Raw genomic sequence first — 25,292 nt, forward strand, 5'->3', positions numbered from 1 at the left:
TAAGTCATTTGTGGTCAATAGAGTCCAATGAATTCTGCCTTAATAAATCAGGGAAATCAATCTTGAATATCTAGTAGGCTTCTATATGTTTACCAAAGGCCACCACGACAAGTGGGGCTGCAGAGCTGGGAGCCCTCTGGCTTTGCGAGCGGAGAAGCAGCTCGTAGGGGAAAGGAGAAGCTGCAGGTCAAGGCGGGGAGGTGGCGGGGGCTGCCCCCGGCCCCGGCCCGGCTGCGCGAAGGGGCGCGGAGAGGCCCCCGGGCTGCGGGGGCACCTGGCAAAGGAGGGGAACTTCGCCGGGCTTCCCAGGGACCCGGGTGGGGGAGTGTGTGTGGGGGGTACGTGTGCAGGAGGGCAGGCGGCAACGGAGCGGCCGGGAGCGGGGCAGGGTCCGCCAGAAGCAGCCCTGGGCAAGCGGCGGTGCAGAAGCCGCAGTCTGTTGCAGTGACCCACAGCTTAGAGTAGGGGAAATTAAGCTGCGAAAAGATAAACATTATTTCAAGTCGGATTTGAAGGATTAGGGCTTGTAATAAAAAGTATTAGTTAGGCCCTTTCGAAGGGTTCTTGCAAGGCGACTTTTCCGCCCCTCCTCTCCCATCGGAGGGGACAGGTAGTATCTGCCCTGGGACCTGGCGCAGGCTCCCCACGGTGCCCGCGGCGCGGACGGGCTCCGCTCCCCGCCGTGTCCCGGCCGAGGGGCCCGGCCGCCCCGACCCGGCGGCTGTGGCAGGGGCTCCCCGGGGAGGCAGCTCCGCAGCGGGCGCCTGCGCTGCCCGCGGGAGGTGACAGGAGCCGGGCAAGGGGCTGCCCCGCTCCCGGCCCCGCTCCCGGCCCTGCCCCGGCCTCCGAGCGCCCGAGGGGCCGCGCAGCCCCCTGCCGCGGTTCATTAGTCGGGTGCGGGCGTCGAGGTCTTTTTAAGGCAGTAAGAAGGTAACCTCTCCGGGAGCATTAAGACTTTTTTATTTTCTCTTTATTACTTTTGCTCCCCTAGTTCTGAAGGTCAAGCGAGCGAGATGCAGATTATCCCGCCTGCCCAGGACTCCCCTGCAATCTGTCATGCCGGCAAGATATGTATCGCAAATCTCTCAAAATATAATCTCCGGGAATCATATTCCGAATACTGTTTTGATTAAAAACCAGAGCGGAGATTGATGGAGAACTAATACCGGCAGCGGAGCCTGCGAGCGCCCGGGCACAAACCTAAATTAAGGGGCTCACCCGAGTGTCCCAGGAACAGACTCGGCACGGAGGTGCCGCAGTGAACACATTTAAATGTCCCAAGGCCGGGCTTTGCAATGCCGCTGAGCCCTCCGAGCGAGCCGGGGCTGGCCGCCCGAGCGGGCCAGCCGGGCCCCGCAGGACCACGTCTAGTGGGGAGCTCCGGGCCCGCTCCTGCGGGGCGGGGAGATGGGGGCGGTGGGGCCGGGGCAGCGCCGAGCCCCCCCCCCCCTCCGCGGCGTCCCGCAGCCCGGCCCGTCGCAGCCACCAGTGCCCCTCGCCCCCCTGCGCCAGACGCGCAAGGTGCAGCACCCGCTGCCCCCGAGCCGGGGAGCCGAGAAACCGCCGGAAAGCCCCCCCCCCCCGATTTCGTTAAGGGCCGGGTCTCCCCTTCTTCCGCAGCCCGCTGGGACGCGCCTGGCACCGGCTCCGCCAGCCCCGCATCGCCCCCCAATTAGCGGCCGCGGGGAGCGGCGGGGCAGGCGGCAGGGCTGATTGACGCGGCCCCCGCTGGGGTGGGACGTTTCTCAAACAAAGTTGCCGGGCTAATGGCCCCGGGCGGCGGCGGGGCCGCGCCACTCGGCTGCGCCCGCTCAAAGGCAGCGCGACCGCGGGGCCGCCGCCGCCGCCGCCGCGCTCGCTAATGAAGTTTTGTCAAAGACAATTACGGGCTCGGCGGGGGCAGGAGGCCGCGATGACAAGGCGGCTTTGTGCGGCCGAGACGGCGCGGCTCCCCGGCCACCCCCGGCCCTTCCTGCGCCCCCGCGGTGACCCCCGCGGCCGGCCCCGTTCCCCGCGGGGGCAGCGGCCCCGGTGCCCGGCCCCAGGTAGCGCAGAGCCGGGCTGTGGCCGGCAGTAAACCTCCCGGCGCTGGAGTGTGTCAGCCTGATTTACGGAGGAGAGAAGCCGTCCCCGACAGCGGAGGGCAGAGATGGGCACCCCCCGCCCTCCCCTGGGCACCGCGCACCTCGGGCTGAGGGGTCTCTGCCCCTACTTGTCCCCCCCAGACGGGCCGCTGCACCGGATTCCTGCTTTAACGTTGTTGCATTCGGGAAATGGGAGAATTCCTGTGAAAGCTGTCCACCGAGCTGGCTAAATCTGTTTAAATGTACACCGGAGAGACGTGAAATGGGGGGCTGGGGCTGGGGCTGCCTTCAGCTGCAGCTGGGCAGAGAGGAGATGCTGAAGAGCTGGGCAACAATCATCTTCACCTGCCCCATGCTCCCGGCACCGGTGCTGTCCTCCATCCTTGGTCACCTGCTCCCAGCCCTTCACCTCCCTCCCACCCCCGGCCAACACGGGTGGCACATAACACACTTGGTGCTCTCCTAGAGAGCACTGGGAACCATCCGAGAGACGTGAGAAGGTCTGGACAACCCAAGTAACTACCCAGATGAGCACTTCCCAGCCTTTGGAAGCACAACCCTCCTTTAAGGAACACAGGAGAGAGGAAACCTTTCTTTATTCCCGTACCAGCACATAAGGAGAGTGACCCTGACACTGAAATGGTCTGGGACCCCTCACGCCCAGCTGGCTGGTACTTGATGGTCCCCTCAAACAGATTTCCCATCCCACATTGAAGGGATGATTTTTACTGGCCTTGCAGCAGCAAAACCCTTGGAGATCCCTCTTCAAAGGTGGCTACAGCAGAAGTGTTAGTATTATGTGGCTGTTGAGGTTATGGAGCAGTGGATTGGAGCAATTAGTTCAAAATGATCTCAAAAGCTGCACAAGCGGCTCTCCAGGCCAGGTGTCAATTCAGGATCAAAGCATCTGTTAAGGGGAAATAATTTTTGCCATTGTATTTTTTTTTTTTTTTACCTACTGTTCATCTGAAAATAAATTACAGGCCAGAACAGGTGGATAACATTCTGGAATGATTTAATGATTTATTTAATCTGGATTCTCTTTCAATCTACTTAGCAGGTTGAATACTTTTTTTTTTTTTTTTTTTAGCCTGAATCCAAAAGCTGGGCTTTTCATCTAAAGAAGAGAAAATACCCTAATACACTGCTCTGCTGCTGTCAAGGTGTACTCCCTACTGCCGTTAGTAACCCAGCAGTAATGTTTGCCCTGCTGAAGGGCCTGAGGGGAAAACCTCAAGAAAACTGAGCAGATTTTCATTTTCTTTTCTTCCTTACCATCTTCCTAGTGCTTTAGATGTTATCTATCTTTCCTGGGATGGTGTCCGGGCAATAAGATAACTGATTGTAGTGTTCAATCACTACCTCTTAAATCTTAATATGTGCAGGTTTAAGAACTAAGACAACTGCTCTCTAGCTTTCCCTGTCATTAGGGCAGCTTTGTGTACCGCTGGAGCAAGGGAGGCCTTGGAGCCTGAACAGACACACAGGAGACTTCTGCAGACACCTATGGATCCACTGGCATGAAATGAGGCAAGGAGTGATTCCTTGAGACATGTTCTCCCAAGGCTGGCACCCTGTTCCTCAGCAAACAGACCCTAACATTAGACTTTCCTTCTTGAGTAGACACAGTTTTGCTATAGAGGGATTAGCAAAATCATTGCCCATTTACTCAAAAGTGAATTCCCATTTACTCAAAAGTGAATTGCCAATATTTGGTTTCAGCCAGAATAAGATATTTTATGGGAAAGATACTCTCAGGACCTGTATTATGCTGAAATTGGTGGGACAGCTTCCCGGATGGCTGTGTCTGGTGTTCTGTTCCCACTGGAGCACGCACACATGCAGAGCGCGACAGGAGCCGGCAAAATGCTTTTAGATACAGAGGAAGGTTACAGTGTATGGGGAGGGGCTGTAGTTACCCCTGCCAGGATGTTTCCAACTCATGTGCACGTCCACTTTAGCTTAATGGATTAAATTACAGTAGACAGGTCTTAAACTTGATTTAAATCTATCATACTCGGTATGTGCACCAGCAAAACCATACTTTTGGGTTTGGGTTTTTGTTTGGTTTTTTTTTTTTTCTTTTGTTTTGCTTTTGTTTAACCCAGCACAGCTCTAAGTGCGAGTTTGCTACTAGGGAAGTCCTGAGTTCATGCCATAGCACCAGCTCATTGATGAAGAGGTGTGTGTGGAAGAATTTCTGCATTACCAGACAAGACAGCCAGGCTGGTGAACCTGCCAGCCTGCCCCAAATACTGCCTGGGGTGACAGAGAAGGGACTTGGCATGATTACCTGTCAGCCTGCCTGGTGAAGGGCAGGTGCCCTTGGCCATGCAGACCATTCCAAAAAACAGGCCCACATGAGCTGGCCTGCAGACTAAATGTGAAACGTGCAAGCTAACTCCAGTTTTTAATCAAAAATGTAACAGTACAGTCTCCTCCACCTGACTAGGATGACTCATTCAAGTGGATTCACTGCTGAATTTTAAATACACACATCGTCAATGTACAACATCTAAAAGATGCCCTCTACAGCCATCTGCTTACTAGAACATCTTAAATTTATTGAACAGATAAGAAACAAACAGCAACTTGAGCTCCCTGTTGCCACAACTGATCCCACTGTTGCTCGCTACACGTAACAGAAAAATCAGTCATCCACATCACCATGCTCAGGTTTTCCCTACGCAGAACATGTGAGGCACAGCAGTAGTAAGGGATTAGTGCACAAGGAATTGGACAACAAGGAACTCCGAGTCAGCAGCCTACTGGGGATTCGTGCTTCCCAGTTAAATTTTGTTTATCTGACCATTTGCTTTGCGACTCCGCAGCCTCCAGCTGCAATTTATTCTGGGGAGGTCTGACAACCTGGTCACCATGCTCAGCTGGTAGGAGAACAAATGCTCCACATATTGCAGGAGGGTAACTTGCTTCTAGCAGCACTCAGACCTTTCTGCCGATGCTCTCTTGCAGTGTTCACAGTAGCAGACCTTTCCTGGAGCGCAGCACTGCCTGTGGAGCATGAGTCTCCCTGACAGCACAGTTGCGGAGAGCTCCCCAGAGTGAAAAGTGGGTCATTTGTTACACCCGCAGGACAACAGGACAAACAAAGCGCTTTTGAGAAGTGTCACTGGCAGCAGAGCTGTGATCATATTAAGAATGGGCAATTCTGCTGCAGCATTGTATCAGCAGCAAACCAGCCTGCTAGCCCATGATCCAGAACCATCAGTGACTAAGGAAGGACAGCTGCTTTTCCCTTGAATGCTAAGTACTCAAGAGGAACAGAAGCAAGATGTGTGATACCAGCCCTGGCCAGGTACCACAGCCTGACCGTTACCTAACTGACACCCAGGACACTGCTGTTTCAGGGCACTGCTCTATATTTTCAAGATCTCACCTTTGCCCATACAGGAAGATAATTCTGAAATATCCCAAAGCCACTCAGGGAGCGAGGAGATGAATGAATGAGTCCCCATGAATCACTGCAGCATGAAGAAAAGACCCAAAACGTGAACAGCCCCATACTGCTAAGAAATGAAGCTGAAATCCTCCCAGAGCAGCAGCAGTTCTGCTGTCCAGCCACCACCTCAGCATTTATTTGCCTGTTCTCTCCCAAAGAAAGGTCAAAAGCACTGCAGGGTAACCCCGCTGGCAGATGATGGTACTAACTCATTCTCATTGGCACACTGCAGCCCACACATCCTCAGGACCAGGTAAAACCAACAGGGTGAAAATCTCTCCGCTCACCCACCTATAACAACAAGCAGCAGCACAACCGAAAGCAGATGATCTCTCATGCACAGGGTCAGTCCCTCCTGCTCTTTTCACTACTGCTGCCTCCTCCGAGGCCACAGCGACCACCCCCTTGCTCACCCAGAATCCCCTCGGCAGCACGGGACAGGAGCCCCAGCGAAGGGATGTTGTCATTGGGGACAGAAGTGCCTCCTCCTGGAACCACCTGAGCTCATTCTTCCAAGGGCTGCACAACCAGGAGTGTCCCGCAGACCCCTCCGCAAAGGCCTGGCAGCTCAAGGGCTCAGCAGCATTTACCAGTGCTGAACATCAAGTGTGAGCTTTAAATCTTTAGCTGATACAGCACAGAGATACAGAAAACTGAAGACTTACAAAAACATAGCGCTGTTTGGGAATGATAGAAAATAATGGTAGGTAAAAGTTAACGCAGACCAGGACAAAGTCATGTCTCTAAGGAGAAATAATTTCTTAACACGCATGGCAAAGTACTGATTTTTTAAAGATACGCGTATACTGTTTCTGTGAACCTTCAGCATGCAGAGTAATGTAGATAGTGCAGTAACAGCTGCCTTAGCTGAGGGAAAGGCAGCTTCTACAGGCAGGATTTCCAATTTCCAATTTCTCACTGCCTGTCAGAGCAGAGCTGATACACCTTCTGCTTCCATTTCATTGTACCCTTAGTGAGTGCATCTCAGTGGAGACACTATATTTAGGGGCACATCTGCCTATCAACCATTACAATTTACCTGTAGAAAAATCAATTGCCAGTAAAACTCTCCAAATATCCTCCAGAATTCAGAAATGTAACATATATTACTCTTCTCCCTGAACTTGCCCGTAAAATATTGGCTTACTCAGTATTCTGTGGCAGGAAATTAATAAAACTTGTCCTAGTTCCTCTCAATTACAGCAATAAGATAACCTCATTTTCCCTTCATACACATTTAAAAATCAGGCTACGAATATAATACACGGTATTCTGTAAATGAAGCAGATGTAATTACGGTGTGGGAGTGTAGGCTCAGGGACAATTGGACTTAGAGCACAACTCCAAAAGGTAAGAGCAAAGATGGTCTCTAGTCACTTTGCACCCCAAATCCTGAGGCTGGCCAAGGGCTGCACCACCTCCAGCTCCACTCAGCATGGCATTAAGATTGGTTTAACTTGCAAAGGCTCACAAATGACATTTTGAGAGCCAAGGAGAACCAGGACACAGCAGTGACCCAGTGATCCCCACTTCCTCGCGGAACTATGTGCTCTCTTTGTGCAGAGATGCCCAAGTCTCAGTCCGAAGGCTTCTCTGGAGCACAGCGCAGTGCTCGCCTCTCACTGCCCCCTTCACTGCTAACCGTCAGGTCAGACTGGTACAGCCCATACATCAGACCTGTAAGAACGATGACAAAATTAGCACCACTTGGATTATTAATTACGAAATTCAGTGCACTACAGTTTCATGCACTATAGTTTTCTAAGCTTCACCGATAAGCAGTGTTTATCCCTCCTGGGAAAACCACGCTGAAGTCTAGTGGGTTTTTTCTTGACTACTGTATGGAAGTCACCAGAGTTTCATTGATAGACCGAAACTTCAGGTCTGTGTTTTTGCTCACAGCAGCCCAAACAGCCCAGTCATGAGTGCAGCAGTCTGTGAAGGGACCTTGAACATCATCCGTCGCATGGTTAGTTCCCTCAGCCTCTCCCCAGAGAAAACTCTGTGCACACTGTTTGTCTTCAGAACACGCTGGTTTTTGTTCTCCGGAATAAAACTTTTGGCCTGATTTCTGACAGAAACAAAGCTCCTATAATCACTGTGGGAGAACACAAACATCTGCCTGGCATTGCATAATTTCTTAAATTGACTGGCGTATCTCAGCCAATCCCTAGCATGAGGCTATGTGCGCTCTGGCCACTATCTCAAATAAATGGGGAAAAAAGTTTCTCCCATTGACACCCAGAACAGTTTCAGAGATGTCTTCCTCTCTAGAGGAACCTGGAGCAGCCGTGCTCCCGAGTCAGGCAATAACCTGAAATTCCTAAAGTCCAGAGGGATTAATCCTGGCCGCAGGGCTGTACTCGTGCCCTGTGCTCACTGAGCTGGTTGGGAATGGCATGCTTGTTTCTTTCCCCTACATGCAATTGCTATGACTGATCATGCAAATCACAGCAGTGATGTGCACAATTGAAAATACAACCTAAACCATATTTTTATACAAATCTGTGATGGGCAATACCAAGGGGGAAAGTATAATTTAAAGGACTAAAATGATGTTTTTGACAAGAATTATTTGAGATAGAAAGTAGGGGAAAGACAGAGTGAAGCAAGAAATGAAGTCCCCCAAAATCAGAAGGTATAATGAAATCTCTGCTAGAGCTCACTCATTTTCTTCCAGCCTTCCAGCCTTCCAGCCAGGTACACTGACATGTCTATAAAGCTCTGCTAATAGTGGTTATTAGTCCAAAGCCTGGAACACAATTTTACCCTATATAAAGTGCATTGAAAATCTAGGTATTTTCCTCCATAAGGTGCCAACAGAAGCTAGCCCAACCTGCCAAATTCCCAGCGGTGGCTCACAGCTGGATAAATGGCATGCTGGCAGCTTGATGGCCAGTGGCACTGACTAAAGAAAGCAGTGATACAGAGAGGTCCTACTCAATGCTTTGCAAAGGATATGGGTTGTTTGCTCCAAGACATGGTTGCAAGAGAGCTGTTTGGGTTTAGAGGCAATATACCTGTTTATTATATTGATAAATGACACATTTTTCCTACTTGATTTGTTGAGGACTGAGACCGGGCCGTAAAACTGACTTGATATTGCCAATTCACTCTCATTGATGTCTTTTCCGGTTCACTTTTTATTTGCATAAATACGAAACAGAAAGAAACCCCTATTCTTTAGCAGAATCACATGAGATTCCCTGAGGAAGGTTGATGGATGTTGCAGACACACATCTCCCCAGGTACTGAACTCGTAACAACTTTTGTCCCCGTGCTCGTGCAGACCCGCTCCCTGACCCCTTGCCCCCCGCTCAGCTACCACAGAGCTGACCGGCCGGCAGTGTTTGCTCAGGCACAGGTTGGACACTTCAACGTGGGAATTTTGTGGGGAGGAACAAATGAGTGAACGTTAAATTTTACATTTTGTAATTAACTTTTCAAAAAAATGCGACCTATAAATACAGAGCTATAAACCTAAATATATACCTGTGCTTATAAATAGGCATTTTTTATAAATTCAGAGAACTGTGAAGCTTTCTTATGATGGAAAGGGCAAGAATAGTTGTTTCTAAAAGAAAAAAACCAGATCGACTGCAAGCCCTCACATATCATAGGATTGCATCTTGGAGTTTTGTCTCACTGTTGCAAAGATTACAACAGTCTTCCACAGCTGCATTTCACTTTACCATATCTTAAACTAAAATAACAGTTTAAACCAAAACAAACCTGAGAACCATCTCTTATTGTTTAATTTCACAAGTAGAAGCCCCAGTGAATATATTAACATGACCTTCATATGAGTGAGACTTCCACTGGGAGGGGACTTTTTCGGGGTCAAAACAAAACCTTCATAGACTTTTTCTCAGAAACTCGATCATCACCATAAAATTCTGGTAGTTGACCCTGAATACTCGAAAACTTAAAGACATTTCAGGTTCAGATCCATAGTACTCACTCACATCTTTGCAGAAAAATCTTGTGGAACTAAATGGAGGAGGAAGATAACAGGTTAATTTCTGTTAATCTTCAAGATCCATATTTTCCTGTTCTGTGCACTCCACAGTAATGTTTTATATTTATATATATATATACCTGTTTAAATTTATCAGGCGGTTCTAAAGTCTTAAAATAAATTATAAGTGTCTTTATATAATTCATAGGATTTTTCCCCATAAGGCATTTCTCTTCCTTTTGTTTATGTTTTGGGAGGAAACATCAGTAGTACAAAGAAATGGTGCTACACAAAAAAAACCCACCTCAAAAAGATGCTGCAAAACAACAAAAGAAATGAACACAACCAGGAGGAGAAAGCTCTGCAAGGGGGTCCCTGGTGGAAAGAAGTGAATGGAGTTTTACACACACAGACTCTTATATTTTTTGATAACCAGAAATCTACTGTTTCTTTCAATTTGAGTTCTCTCATCTAGGAGTCTTCTTTTTGTTTCATACCAACATTTGGAACAAGCTTATTGTTTTTCTTTGCCGACCACTGGAGTGGGACTCAGGGACCCGAGGAAGGTAGGCTTTGCCAGTCCTGCACTCCTTGTCTTCAGAAGCTCACCTGGTTTAAAAATCAAACCAGGACTTGAAAAAAAACCCACAAACCACCAAGGAAAACAAATCCCAAAGTTTGTGCATGTCTTTCTGTGACTTTAGCTTTCTCTTGACCCATTTCTCTATGTATGTGCATCATGTACTTACAGGACAGATGAGTAATCAGCCTTGTGACCTATAACACCAGCAGAAGATGGGAGGAACCCTCCCTGCATTTATTTTCAGATTTATAAAAAATTAGTATTTATGGATAAACCAGAATGGAAGGAACTGGGTTAGTACAGAAGTTCTGGCTGTTTATAACTCCCATCCTTGGAAAGTTTGCGATGAAGTGAAAAAGATTTAGAAGACATGAGCATTCCCGCCCCCCCCCCCCCCCGCCAGCTCACCATACACAAGCAGAAGCTGTCTCACAGTTGGCTGTGGGTGGCAGGATGACCAGATTTTTTCTTTTAACATTCTCCACCAATTTGCTCAGTCCTTTTCGATGACACCTAACCATGTCAGACACTGATATACTAAAGGGAATGAAACCACTGGACCCTTGATCACCCCCACTTTTTTTTTTTTTTTCTCCTTTAAAAACAACGCCACCAAAACCCCACAAACCACTGGCAGATGCAGAACGTATTTGCCCCTCATCACGGGCTGTCTGACACACACTTGAGCACTCCCAAACTGCATATTCCTGGTGGACCTGGGCTCAGAGGTATCTCCAGGAATGCCTGCCAGTGAGACAGTCTTTCCCACTGTCCCAAGACCCAGGAGCTGGTCTCCTCCACGGCAGCAGATTGTCCTGGCAACTAAACAACTGGTGACCCACTGGCTCTCAATCTCTCCAGACTAAAAACCCTCCGAATAAATCTCCAAGTGAGAAATAGCCATCACTTAACAGCAAAGTACCACAACTAGAACACCAGCAGAATTCCAGGCTCCTATTTTGGAAGAAATCTTGAAAGATTAAAGAGCACAAACACCCACCCTCTCCAAACAGCCTGAACAAAAAAAGAGCTGGAAAATATGGCTCACTTCAGTCTGCACTGCAGCAAGGAGGTGGGATTTTGTCTAGTTTGGCTTGGTAACATCAAGAGAGATGTCACAGCTGCAGAAGGGTGCAGCATTAACTATATAAGCCTGTCCACCACGTGGTCGGCTTCATCCTGTAGTCATCCTTTGGCTGTCTCCATCGCTTTTGTTGCTAAGTGGACTGGATTAAAGCCAACACAGATGCATTGCACACCGTCGAGTGCCACACTGATGGCTCCTTGAAGGGCTGGATCAGTTTAGCTAAACTGAAAAGGAGACAGAGGTAGCACAGTGCATGACAGCCAGGTACCAGAGAAAATCTTGACAGACTGGAGGTAAAGCAGAAAAATATGAACAATAAGGAACACGTTTGAACAGAAGAATAATTAAGCACTAGATCAGATGATCAAAGGAGATGGTGAATTCTCCATTTCTTGACACCTCCAAATCAAGATCGGGTTTCTTTCTAGAGGATGTATTCCAGCAGTTCCATCCAGCTGCCAGAGCATTCTCTTGGCCCATGATGTATACAGGGAGCAGAAGCAGAGAAACTGGCTGTCCTTCCTTGCCTTGAAATATCCACATTATCAGCTTTCTTTGGGAAATCAACTTTCGTTAATCCCAGGGTATACGCTTTTTAGGACTTTTTTGGGGGGAGTGAGGCAGGGAGGGGGGGTTAACCTCTCATTCAGGGACATATTACAAAAGAGTGGTACTCCACACTCATATGACTTAAGGAAAGATTACTCTAGTGGGCAAATATTGCAGAGTATTTCCCACTTTAACCTCTGTGTGCGCAGTTTGATGGACGTTTTTGCAAGTCTTGTAGCAAAAGTAGATAAATGGCAGGAATACCTGCGGAAACAGTGGTGCTCAAGCACATAATGAAAAACCTGAAGGAGAGCAAGTTTTGACTGCATACTTTTGCCTATTAGCCCTGAAGTCATATTTAGCCATGCAGAGAACAAAACCCCCAAAGATCTAAACCGATTGTTTACTGCTCAGACGACAGTCTATTAAAACCGCCCTCGTTACTACAGCAATAGTACATATTTACAGGGATTGTGGCTGATTTTGATCAGCCATACCAAGCCATGCCTCAACCCATTTCATACTGATTAGAGTCTGGTCATATTTTAAGCGTCTATGAAATTATGCAAATGGAATCTGTACCAGAAAATCAGATTGCCAGATAATTGACCATTAATCTTTGATAAAAGTTTAAAAAAATTAAAGCAATCAGAAATCAGCTTAGCATACAGTCTCTTGGGCCTTATTTTGGTCTAGTAAGTCTGTACACTAAGCTGATTTCTGATTGCTTTAAGTTGTAAAAATTGCTTTTTAACCCACGGATATCAATGAGATTGCACCTGGTGTAAGTCGGGGCTGAATTTGATCCGCTGTGTGCCTTAATCACAGTATATTTTTGTTAAAACCCGGTATTTGTGTGGATCTGTGGATACTGATTTGTTCAAGCGCATGATAATCTCCCCCTAAGCCCGTCAGAATACAGCAGGTTAATAATGCTGTAAGTAGAATCCAATTTATTCATAAAACACCGGAACGCTTTAACCAAACTGTTCTTTTGTGGCAAGCCCCCTCCCGCCTGGTTGCGGCAGACAAAGGCTCCTGCTGCAGCCGGTGGGAAAGGGGCAGGATAACAATAGCACGGCGTCTGTCACACTGTCCACCCGTCTGCCTGTCTGTCCGCTGGGTGACCGGTTCCCTCTCCATCCGCTCTTTTGCACAACCAAAGGCACTGTCGTGCCCCATGCTGCAGCCGGGGGTACCTGCTTTAGGAGCTAACTATGGCTCCATGCCTGTAACCGTTATTTTGATACCTGCCCCAATGTTTTTGGTGGCAGCAGGAAAGCGTAATCCTGTGACAACATTCCAGCCCGTTAACATTATCTCTTAATTAGCATGTATAGCCCTTGCTGGGTGTTTATTGGAATTCAATGAACACATGCTGTAAAACTTCCTTTCCTCTATGACCCACAAATTAAAGAAAAATCCTGCATACTTCAGTGAGAAGTTAAGATTTGCTTTGCACAGACTTAGGAAAAGCAAAGTATTTTTTACTAAAGACTTCCTGTGCAACCTGTTACAGCCCACGACCCTTGGGAAACCCTCCATCTATTTGTGATCCCCCCTCTGTCAGCATCAGAAGCCTTTGGCAGCAATCACAGCCGTATCACATTCGGTGTCACCTCAGCACAGGACAGAGATGATCTTACAGCCAAGGCCACTACAGTCCAAGTGAAAAAAAGGAAAACAGAACGGCAGAGAGACAGACATCAGCCGTAATGAGGAAAGAAAGAAAACCACACTGGCCAAAATGACAGAACCACCCAAACCACCACAAAGGGATTCAAGCCGAAGGGGACATCCAGGTTACCTCTGATTAAATTAGCAAGAGGTTGGTTTATTATGGAACTTTGATTTTTCATTAAGCTGGATTTTAGGTTATTAACCAAATGCACATGTACAGTCCTGTGCTGCTCATTCGCATGCAGGGCCAGAGAGCTGTTCACAAGCCAGGGGCACATCCCGCTCTCGTGTCCCCACCCTCCTCCTGTTTCTCACAAGGGCTGGGGGCAGCTGGAAACAGCCACACGACACAGAGGGTCGCTGCTCAGTTCTTCAGACCATTTACTTTCGCCAGACCTCAAGACAACCCCTCTTTCTAGAGCTCCCCTCTGCAATCCTGCTCATAAACACCATTTCAAAGCTGGTGGGTACCACAGCTGTCGGTGCCCCCAAGCCTCAGAGGGCAGGTACCTGATCCGCACCAGTTATCCTTGCAAAAACACGTGCAGACTGCTGCGTCTGGCCCTTCCGTGATCCCTGGAGATGGGAAAATCAACCAACCTGCAACACAGGCTTCAGATTCATCTAAAATTAAAAGCTTTTGATGAAATTACTGGTTAAAATAATTAATAAATTGAACAGACTACTGGGAAGGAGGTCCATCATTCAAGGTGCTCTAGGATTCCTAGAAAATAAACCACCCAGCTTTCTTTAATTCAACCGAGAGCTCATGGGTGCCACAGTGAAAACATAAACCAAAAATCTATGCCCTGCATTACACAGGAGGCCAATCTAGATGCTCCTAACATTTTCTTCCAGGATAATAAAATTACTTTGCTGATGCGATGAAATTTTTGCAAAGAAGAGAAGTCCAATCACCTTCAGCTCCCAGAGATGTTGCAGTAATGAAGTTTGCCACAAGCTGGTAGGGATCCAAGCACTGTAATACTGTTGCTACAGCTGTACCCAACAGCATCATCGCACCTAGTCACCATGGGTAAATGCAGTAGCCAGAGAGCAACAACACCTCCATGAAGCTATATTTGGGACGAGCCACCCAAAATTTCTCTTGGGTTAAGATACACTCGTGTAAACCGTTTGAACTATGTACATCAGCAACAGCTTTGAGAAAGATTTTTTATGTGTGTGCTTGAAAGTAAAAAGAGACAAGGGGCCCAATTGCTTATTATAACAAAGCAGCTCAGTGTACCTCGGGTACCAGCCTCTCCAGCAAATCCTGCAGTGATGGGAGAGCGATAGCTGCTGGAAATGGTGTCTAGAGAGATAGAGCGTATGAGGGGCCCCAGCACTGATCCCTAAGGAAAGCCTCAGGGCAGGAATTACAACACTGCCATTGACCAAACACAGCAGATGGACAAAAGTTATGTGGAAATGCAGTCGAGCACTGATACTCCAGTGAGGAGTAGTGCCATACTGAGTAGTTCCACACCACGGGGCTCTGTTAGTGGGTGCCACGGAACGGGTCAACAATTGTACAGGTATCATGAATGAGCTGAAAACGTCAAAAGGTCCATTAGAGATCATGGCTGATTTTCAGAAATGCTACAAAATACAGACACTGAAGGATAAGTCTGCAACTCCAAAGTAGAGGAGTCCTTATCACCTAGGAGTTGTTACTAGATTTCTGTCTATGTTTAAAACAATTTTAAAAAAGAATTGTACCATTACAGGCATTTTCTGGCAGCATTTCTCACATTCACAATAAAGACTAACAGGGAAAGCACCATCAAATACTCCTGCAACCTGAACGCCTTAGGGAGGCAGCTGATTTCAAACCACTTTCTCCAGTCTCATCAACGTGACAATCGTATCTCACCTCTGCTGGATTTCTCCTTTCACCTTCCTTCATAAAATTGCCTGCTCAGTTTTATAGCACTTGGTCTATGCACATAAAAGGAGATGACTGTCTTGCTGATGATTTTCTAGTGCTTAGATGACTGAAAGGCAATATAAACTAGCGCAAAATGAGATGATCCAGTGAGAAAGAAGGCAATTCAAAACTGAGGTCGGAGATGGAGAATGTCTGTCTAGTTCAGCACAACTGACCAACAGCAGAACATCACTTTCAGTAATGTCAACAACTTTGGTGACCTTTGACCTGCTAGATTAGGGGTAATATATTTGGGCAGGAGTAACCCATGGTATCTTTATTGATTTTTGTAGAAAAGCTTATTTGTTTCATAAAAATTCAGAGGAACAAATCATTTTCGTCTTCTGGCATGTAGAAAGGACCTAATGGATAGTTTCTGCTGGCTACTTGAAAACTGAAGTTACAAGAATGCATAAAAATCTGTCTCCAAATTCTCAGACATGGCGAAAGTATCTCTCTCAATTGGATGAAAATGTTACCACAACCACAGGGTCAAGGCTGTCTCTCCCCAGGCATCTCTTGTCCAGTCCCAGAGCCGGGCTTCAGCTGGGTGGATGCAGCAACTTGCACATGCTTCCCTCCACAAACAGCCATTCTCTTCCAAGTGCTCTGAGCAGTTCATGATTCCACTCTTCTGGATACTTTATCAAGGCGAAAAAGCCTCATCTAAAACTACTCCCTACTGATAAAGGACTATAGGACCGCTGCAGTGAGGCTTAAGACACTTTGAAATGTGCTTCAAGACTGTCAGGGAAGCATTCCTGGATTAGCAATGTGATTTGATCGAGATGTTTCAAACTTTCAAAATTTTCACAAGAAAGTTATTTCTTGCTTGATTTTTTGCATGAATATGCTTGCTCATTCCTTGCCTTTGCCAGCAACCCAGAGGCGTATGGGGCTGGAACTTCTCCCCACCTGCTACAGCAAGACCATGGAAGCAGCAGAGCTATTGGCAGAAAGATTTGTTAGAGGAGGGGAAAAACACAAGACTATAAAGTGAAATTTTACAGTCATAGGAAAAGGTCTTCTAGATTTACATAAATCTACTTGGCAGTGAATATGTTAACGGTTGACTGTAAATGTTTGGAGAGAAACAAGCTGCTTGGATGCTGGCAGCAAAAATGCTGCTTTATCCAATTTCCACCATGCCAAGCTCCTCCACCCTCTCTCAGAGCAGCATTTAGACAAATGCCAACATTTTAAAATTAAGTGGCCCCATCATTATTAATTCATTTGGTATTCATTGTAACAACATTAATCATAGTAAACTGCAGCAGCTTTATTACACATGTAATGTGTACTTTCCTAGAATTTCCCTGTAAAATCTCTGACATTGCTAACAATGTAAAGACAATGAGACATTACAACCAAGCAAAACAATAATAAACACACAACTTAATAAATCATTATTCTGCCCACAAGTATGTTAAAAAATAAACTCATTTCAAAACTAGAGGAAAAACCAACAAGCACTAAGTGACATCAGTGAATTTGAGGCTTTTGGTTGCAACAAAGAAACAAAACAGCATGCTAATATGACATTTACAAATAATACCTAACCGCAGCCTAATTAACTTATTGTGTGCTTACTAAACTAGCATACATATTATATTAGAAGAAAAACACTTATTTGTTCTGTTGCTAAGAAACTTCAGACATTTGCATATTTAACAAATTGTTAGAGTGTTTTTAACCAGAACCCATCACTATTTATAAAAGACAAATTTAAAACATGAGATCAAAGACACAACATTAATTTTTCTTTTGTCAACTGTCTTTGTTCAATGGCTCAAAGAAGCAGTTTTATAGCCAGCTGATACATAATGAAACATCTGGTATTATTCTGAATTACAGCGGAACCCACTAATAGTCAAGGGCTTTTCTCTGTTTCTCATACTACTCATGTACTACAGGGACCAATCCAGCAGGATTTCAAGAACATGCCTTTGAAAACACTGCAAGGTTTTCCCGAGTAAGGAGTTCAGGATCCATCTCTAGAACAGGAATACCACTAACTTTTTTTCTTTTAAGGGCTCCAGAATTTTCACGATTTTAATGGCTCTCATAAGTTGTGCAAGAGCAGAAAACAAAAGCACAATATTAGGGAGTGAGGCAGTGAGTAAAGCCCAAGGATTCTCTGCTAACTGGGAGATAGTGGTGGAAGCCAGTGCCGTGACACTGCTGCTCACCGTGCTCACGGATCCCGCCTGCCGCATGGCAGCTCATGGCTCCTTGGACATTAATCCAGAGCAGTGCGGGGTCACTATTTTACACACTGTGAGCAAGGTCATTTGCCAGCTCACCAGGGATCAGTGTAATGATTAGCAGAGCTTGAATCCCCTTCTCCTATCCAGTCTGCACTAGAGGCTCATACAGCCGGTGGCCTGGGCCAGCACTCTGTGTGTGTAGTATCTCAGGCATGTCCACACGCCGCTGAGCACGCCATGCCAACGTGACCAGATCCAAAAACACTCTTGGGGTGTCTCTACCCTGCTCTGCCACCTCCGGCGTAGACATATTCAAGGAGGAGCAAGATGAAAAAGGAAAGCAAAGCAACGCTGGAAGGAAATCTGAAAACTTAAGGAGCTGTAACAAAACCAAAATAATCGTAAATTTGCTATCGTTGGGCTACTTAGAGTACTTAAAGTGGAAAGGATGTCATACGGAGTTAAAGCTCTCTTCAGAAACCTAACACAGGGCTTGTCATCCTAGAGCTGCTTTTTCTACTTACCAAAGGTAGTCAGGCATCTCCTTCCACCCCTGCCCTCCCTGTCTTTCTAAAAATTCAGAAGGAATCCCTGTGGCAGGACAATATCCTGTGACACTCTTGGGAACAAGCTAGTAAAATTTGTACTTTCTCATCAGTCAGCTAAATATTTAGGTTTATCTTTTGAAACAAATCTCTGAAAGAAAACACGTGACCATCAAAATCATTCTTTATGAGAGTAAACACTGAGAAAATAGTAGTTCTGCTAAACTGTAGCATTTACCGAATGAAAGTAGTAGTTTACTTCAGTCACCAATAGAGGTTTCTGGAAGTTTTTAAAGAGTTCCAAGGGAAAATACTGTTTGACAGCTTCAGTAACAATCAGGTACAAACTCTGAACAGAAAGCAGCAGGTGAGCAGGGTGCAGGCAGCAGCTGGAGCTGTGCAAGGCTGAAGATAACTCTGCTATTGAGACGAGCTGAGCGTGACCGCAGCACCAAGCCTGGGTCTGGATGCAACCAGCTGCAGCTCTTCCCTGTGCCCAAAGAGCTCTCACCTCTGGGGTACAGGGGAGAGGCTGCTGGAAAACACTGCGTTTTCAGCAAGACTTGGCAGCTCCTGCCAGCTCTTTCCCTTGGGGAGGAGCGGCTTGTACCAGCACCTCTCCGAGCACCCTGCTGCACGCACAAACGCCCTCACGGCAGGCAGCGTGTTTTTCAGTGGTCTCCACCACAGGAATATGTTACTTCATGCGAAGGGGTAGAGTTGGAAGAACATGTACAAGAAGAATGTGCACATTTTTTAAGCTTATGTGGGTTCAAAACATACACACCAGTCTATGGCTCGCAGTGATTTATCTGTTAAAATTTCAGGCAGAGGCTGTTTATGACATGACTTCATCTGCGACTCTGCTGGTTGGTTAAAAGATCAGTTTTTCCATGAGAATATCCTCTGTGCTTCCAGCCCAGCACCTATCTGTGTTAGTTAAGATGAAGTAAACTTTGTTCCAAAAAGTTTACCATGCTAGAAGGTGTCCCTTGGGACACTGATGTCAGGCTGTAGCTCAGCTGAGCACGTTCATGCTGGCTTTAACCTGCCCAATCGGTGGCCCACGGCTCCATGACTTCACTGCTAATAAATTATCTCTCCTTTACCTGTGTTGCCACATTTGCATTGCAGCAGGAGGTACCTTTCATCCCTGGCAGCCAACCCATGTTACGAGTACACCTGGATTTGTTGCACAGACATATGCTGAACAGGATGAGATTGCTATCACCACCAAGGCAAGAGAGAGCTGCCCACAGTCTTCTAATTACAAGCAAACAGCTGACATTCAGCTATATTAGAAACAATTGAAAATTGGGTATGAAATGGCAAGTGGGTAGCCTTAATAGAAAGCAGTACCCACAGTCTCTGTACTCAGAAAACACATGCAAATACAAAGCTTTCACTAACAGCACCAAGCGCTGCCGTTTCTATTTGAGGCAGATGACTCCAGCTGTAGCCAAAACCATTTCTTACATTCTCCTGGGGTGTAAAAAGGGGCTGACGGAGGAAAGATCATCTAGGGAAAGTTCTGCTGAAAGTAGTAGTAGCAGCAGCAGTAATATTAATATTAACAACAACAACAACAATAATAATAATAATATAAGTTGGTATGTAAAGACACTCCCAGCAGACATTCCATAATGGTGGCAAGTGCCACGGCTCTGCCGTCAGTTGTTGTGAGATGGGCTGAAGCCAAGCCTGACTGAACACCAAAAAAGCGCATTTGCCGCTTCCCTCCATTCTGCCCGATGGCAGGTACGAGCTGCCTGCTTCTGCAGGTGTCGGTTGCTCACTCTGGCAGCGCAGCCCAAGAGGCGCACAGGGAGTTTCAGGCAACAGCCCAATTCCAGGCATGCACTGGACACGCAGCCAAGTTCTACCAACCATCCTTAATCGGAATGCTACCCACCTCAAAATGACTTAATCCAAGTTTTATGTTACAAACATGCAATACCTCCCCGCTGGAGCACTACAGCATTTCTAACCCAGCTGCTTTCTTCTTTGCTTTCTTCAGAAGAATAAAGCGAGGCAAAGGTACGCTTGGGGCTTGATGGGCGGCTGTGGCTGGTAGTGGCAATGCTGCCCACATCACAGTAACCAGGAGGGAACAGAGCACCACGAGAATTAATTCAAGAAGTTCCAAGCATTTAATTTTGCTTTTTCAGTATGCAGCATTCAACACTCAAACGTTTTAAAAAAATAAAATAAACCCAATCTATTTCAAGCATGTAGATACAGAAGTAATCATCTCCCAATCATTTGGTAGGGAAAATAGGGTTTCAGTTTGCAAAAAGCTTTAATTTCTACTAACTTCTGAGTACTGTGATCTCAGGTACAGTTCTCCACCCACTGGTAGCTTACATGAGAGGATTAATTTCCCTTTTTAAAAACTTACTGGATCCCTATTAGTGCAAGAAAAACAAGTTACTAACTTGGAAGCAGCCTATGGCTTTACCTGTCAATAATCCACTTTATCAGACCTTGAATACAGAATATACATTTCACAGAGCTCTGTAATATACATTCCCTAAAATGACCATAATGATACCTTTATGATAGTCCATTGTGGCTTGTGTTACCTATTTTGTCAGGATTCCAACCTTCCAGTGAGATTTTTTTTTTTTAAAAAACCTATTCTAAACCTCCCATCCAGCCACAGAAATAAAGGTATAAGAGAGCTTTACGATGTTTTCGCTTGTCCTCCTTCCCTTAAAGAATATTGCTATGATCCAATTTAATCTGCGTAATGGATTTGCAGCTCTTTATGACAAAGATGGTAAGACTTCTTCATGTAGCCCATGTGAGCACATGGCCTGGGCAGGTACACTGGTACAAAGGATGGGCAAACTGTCACCCAAAGGTCTTGCCTGCTACTTACGTTCCCCAGCCCCCCATATGCCGCCTCATCCTGCAGGTCTCTCTTGTAAGCTTCTAATTATTATAGACTAATTATTATTAGTAGTTTATAAGCTTGTAATTATTACTACACTTTCTTTGCACTAGCTCTTGCACCCCTTAGGTAGAACGAGTGCTTGGGCACGATGCTGCCACAGCAGTGGCAGAAGCTTCAAGGTACATTGTTCTTGTGATAGCAGTGCCGTTTATTGAAAAAGAAGTTCTTGAAAAAGAAGTGGGATAACAAGCTGCATTTAATCAACTTTCAAAGAAAGCCAAATATAAAATGTCTGTAAGATTAGTGTCAAATACTTGGATCCTTTCCTCATAGGGTAAGACAGTGTCCAGTGGAGAAAACTTCCAAGAGAAAACCAGAAACTCTGGAGGCAAATTCAGATGATGATACCGGGATGTGCTCTGTCATTTCAGTGCTTAGGCAAGGAGTGGGCTGGCTCTGCGGAGGACTCCTGTGCGGGTCCGCTGGGGGTGTCCTCAGACTCCCCTGGAGGGGCTCGTTCCTTCCCTGACCTTTACAGGAAGCAGTGCAGAGAAGTCTTCCCATGACAGAAATTCATCACTGCACCCACTGATGGATAAAGAGGGAAGTCCACAAGAAAGCAACATAAGAAACCCTCCCACAGGATCCGGTTTGGATGGGTGAGACCAAGACTCCATCAAAAAAGCAAGAGGAAAACATTGTTAGTGACTGTGACTGTGGGCACTAGGACAGTATTACATGGCTCTCAACATGTGTACTCACCAGCATGGCCAGCCTCGGCAAAAGCCCAGCCCTCCACCAGATGGATTCAGCACTCAGATACATAACCTAAAGCTGTCTGGGTGGTTTTAATTTATCCTCTCAGTGCTAGTGCGTAATGTGTTTTTAATGGGGGGCAGCACTGCAGGGGCAGAGGAAAGTGGTGCTGCTGGGTTTTTCCTAGAAGTCTCCCTCTTTCCTAGAACTCTGCCAGCCCTGGGGTAATGACACTAAAGGCTGCACACAATATTACCAGAAAAATCACAAAATGCTATTTGAACTTTCACATTTCAATGCCAGACAAAACTAGGTGACCGAAGTCCTTGCATTTGGAGGGCAACATTTACAGTGGCAGAGAGAGAGGTTTAAGGAGATGTGGACACTTTTATACTGCACACATACAGGCAAACCAAAGTAAAAAAAAAAATTCCTTGGGAGAGTGTAGAGAGAAGGAAAGGTGAAAAATGGTTACCATGAAATCGAGTTAGTAATTGCAGGAAAACCACTGGGCAATTTTACAGAGGTTCCCTTTCCCCACATTTACAGCTAGGTCAGTACAACTCCCCTAGATGACACCTCATACAGAACCACTCCATCAGTACCACTCCCTCAGCCAGTTATCACTCACGGGCAATAGCCCATCTTTCAGACTGTAGGTATTTCAGTAGTGCCTTATCTCCCTGAAATAAAGATTAACCTTTTATACACAGGACCAACTCCCAGTCCATATACAAGGCACACTGAATGTTGCTACTCATCAACCATTATCACCTGTATACACTAGAAGGTGTTTTTATTGCAATTGGAAAAATTGTTATGGAGTGCATAAAGAGTTCACGTTTTGTTTTGTTTTTAAATTGTAAGTGGCTTCTATACATTCTTTATTCAATCTTGCTTTCTGTAAGTGTTTGAGTTGTGACAATTTGATCGCTTGGTTCTTTGTAGGCAGTGGGCAACAGGGCATCGACAAGACAGAGACAAGCTAAATCTCCTTGAATACTTGCAACCAAATGATCCCACTGATCATTTATCTCTAATCACCCTATCGTTACTCCTCCCTGTTATTATTTATGCAGTTTATTATGCCACTTGGGTTTTCTGAAGCTTTGCAGTAAAACAAGAGAAAATATAACTTTATATTAAATCAATATATTCAGTGATTATTTGATCATTTCCTTTGGCAATATCACATGTATTGGATCTAGGAGCTACAAGCAAGAGAATGGCATTTCTTGTTTGGAAATGAAGAAGCTATGTTGCACATTTTAAAAAATTCGTAATGAAACCTTCATTATAGAGACATATATCTCACCATCCATCATCTCCAAACATGCAGGCTTGGAAATGAAAACCTGCCTGTGTTTAATTTGATGGGCTGAGCATACAGCGTTCCCATCCCGTTGGGGGGAGGGGAGCAGTACTTTATTTATTCACACGCCTGAAAATAGACAGGTAAATTTCAGAGCATCATTTCGCCTCGAAATCCTGGAACCACTTATTTGAAAAGAATCCCGAATCACGCGCCCTTGTTCCATGTCACACTGAGGGCCCCATTGTTTGCTCCCATTAGTGCGGCGGGGGAGCTTTGCGCCACGCTCCCCTCCCAAGCTGTGCAGCATCTGCTATGGGGGGTTTATTTCCTTTTTTATTTATTTATTTCCCCGATTTTGTTTCCAATCTCTGTTTCTTTGTGGTTTCCTGGAGTCGTCCTGACAAAGCCACATATTCTGTTCCTGTCCTTTATAGCACTGGAGGGCACTGCAGAACACATGAAATTTGTTTCTAATTTTACATCTGCCAAAAAGCATTCCTGGGTTACAAATACATGCCAGCAAAATTGGTAGGGCCCATCCCGCTAATGCCACAAGACAAACAAAGCCAAAAGGAAATAAAAAAGACTAAAATACAGCACAAATATTTTTGCACTTCTTTTAGCTTGTGAAGCCTTTCCTTTTCCCCCTCCTCTCTCCCACATTTTATCCAAGTTAAGCTTTCTGGCATTACATATTTATCTGTTTATATTTAGAAAAAAAACAGCTATGACACAAGAAAATGAGAGGGAACAATTCAGTTTTTCCTCTTCTGCAAGTCCCATACATAAGGAGGCAGCTAGAAATACCTTGAGCCAGAAGCACGTGGAGGACGACTCCCTCCCCGAACTATCACTGAAACACTGAATGTTTCAAGCAACTGGCAAAAATCCTGATGCTCCAAAATCAGTTTAAGGGCAAGGATTGAACTCAGCTGTATTGCTGCCATTTACATACACAACATACTTCGCAGCACCTATTTCTTTGCATCATCATGGTTTCCTAAAGAATATTTGAGCTCAAATAATAATTGAGCCAAATTATCCTAAAGTTTGTAACCACAGCAGGGCAAGCCCTGAGGTAGCCTCTAAGGCAGTAAAAGCAGCATTCCAGCCAGGACAAAGCCACCGGGGCAGGCAAGGCCCTTTGGCAGGGCCAGCTGGGGGGTAGGCAGCACTGCAGCCACGGCCCCACCGATTTCTGCCCCAGGTCTGGAGTTCAGGTTGTGCTCTGGTGCCTCAGCATGGTCCGTATTTGCTGCACTGAAGCTTCACCTACACATAAGCAGCAGCTCCCAGCCTAGCTCAAGGCTTCACGACTGTAAATGTCAACAGACCAAGGAACACAACTCCGGGTTTATTTTCATTAGTAGTAGCACAGTGCCATGGTATTTTGATGCTCTGGAAGTGCTAATTAAAGACCTCAGCATAAAGAACTTGAAAGAACATTTCAGAGCTGGATCCAGCTCTGCAGCTTGGGTTTATGGGATTAAATGCAACAGCACAGCTATTCCAGCACTTCCTACGAACAATGGAGGGGACTCTTGCATTTTCACACTTGCAGAATTTTGCACTAGATAAAAATATACAGCTTCTAATGGAGAACACCAGATCTTGCCTGGCCTGGCCTGGTGGTGCCTGCTGGCCAGCCATGGGCGTGCTGGCTGCGCAGCGCTGCTGCTGGGGAGCTGGAGCTGCAACTGGAGGTGTTTCCTCCAGTGGCCAGAGCAGGTCGAACGGTTACAGACAAGAGCTGGAGCAGTTGTTTCCATCTAATCCACAAACCCCATGTCACAAAGACTGTTTCTTCCACCAAAACTCACTGGGCAAAACTTAGCCTGAACTACACAGAATCCATTAACTCGTGCATGATTCTCATTCGAAACTTCAGCCATTCCCACAGAATTTCCCCGGATACTAGTATATATGATCCAACGTTTCCATTTAGGACCAGATCTGAAGTGTGCTGCTTTTCAGATTGCATTACAGAAATTGTACAGGGCTGAACTGAAAAAAAACATTTTTTTCAGTTGTGTTTGGCCCTTCATGTTCTAACTTCCCCAGTGATCATTCTTGGTGAGAAATTTCAACGATGCAGACTTGCTAGAGACTAATCTGACTGCATCCACACATGCACAGCGTATCTTGTACTGTACAAATGTCTTTTCCAATATGGATTATGGGCTAATAAGCTATATGGTTCTGCAAATCTTCCTGGCCTTTACATTTTAGCTGTTATATGAGA

The 25,292-nt window shown here is 46.0% G+C and overlaps 1 protein-coding gene across 1 annotated transcript in view; it reads right to left on the bottom strand.

Annotated features, from left to right (window-relative positions):
* LOC308053505 (uncharacterized protein) overlaps positions 1-25,292 on the bottom strand; it is a 480,417-nt gene that overhangs the window by 378,973 nt on the left and 76,152 nt on the right. The window lies entirely within an intron of this gene.

Source organism: Falco punctatus (genome assembly GCF_963210335.1).
Source record: "Falco punctatus genome assembly, chromosome: 14".
Classification (NCBI taxonomy): Eukaryota; Metazoa; Chordata; class Aves; order Falconiformes; family Falconidae; genus Falco; species Falco punctatus.